Source organism: Nothoprocta perdicaria, unplaced genomic scaffold, assembly GCF_003342845.1.
Source record: "Nothoprocta perdicaria isolate Ctin4 unplaced genomic scaffold, notPer1 scaffold_46, whole genome shotgun sequence".
In the NCBI taxonomy this organism is placed as follows: domain Eukaryota; kingdom Metazoa; phylum Chordata; class Aves; order Tinamiformes; family Tinamidae; genus Nothoprocta; species Nothoprocta perdicaria.
In genome coordinates, this window is record NW_020455710.1 from 3,588,616 (window position 1) to 3,589,525 (window position 910).

Sequence of the window (910 nt, forward strand, 5' to 3'; positions counted from 1 at the left end):
CCCGCACGGCCTCGCGCGGCCGCCGCCTCCCGCGTCTCTCCCACGCGGAGCAGCCGGCCCCTTCTCTGTCCGTCACGCGCTCATGGCAGCCGGTCCCTCCTCGCCAGCCCAAACGGCGGCAGCTGCTTTGCCCCCCGCGTGGCGGCGGACACGGGAAAGCGGCGCCTTGCTCTTTCACGGCCGCCCACGGTAGCGGCTCCCGTTGGTGACACAGCGTGGTTCCCTCCTCGCATTTGCGCGTGGGTGCTGGTGCTGTCGCCCATCATGGGGCACTTGCCACAGGGCACCACAGAGGGACACTCGCCATGAGACACCCACCGTGGGGCATCGCCACAGCAAGGGTTTATCATGGGACATCCCCCACTGGACACCACCATGAGGTGCCAACATGATATATCCACCTTGGGACACCACTGTGGGCACCACCATGAGATACACACCATGAGACACCCACCATGGGGCACCACCATGATACAGCCACCCTGGGACACCACTGTGGGCACCACCATGGGACATACACCATGAGACACCCACCATGAGACACACCATGGGGCACCAGCACTGCAGGGCTTCACCATGAGGCACCACCATGATCCATCCACCTTGGGACACCAACCCTGGGGCACCCCCAGGACACAGCCACCCCAGGGTACCGCCATGGACACCCTTGCCTGCTGATGCCTTCCACCCTGTATCAGCCCAGCAGCTCTTAGGCGCCACACGCAGCCCGGTCCCACCAGGGCACAGCCACCCACACCCAGCCGCGGCAGCTCCCTACACTGCAGCGCTTCCTACACCTGCCCGAGCACCATCACCCGCTGCCACAACAAGCGAAGGTGTCACCCGGCGCTCACCCTTCCCCTTCCTGCAGCTGCAAACCCAGCAACACATCTGCAAAGCCGTCTGCAGA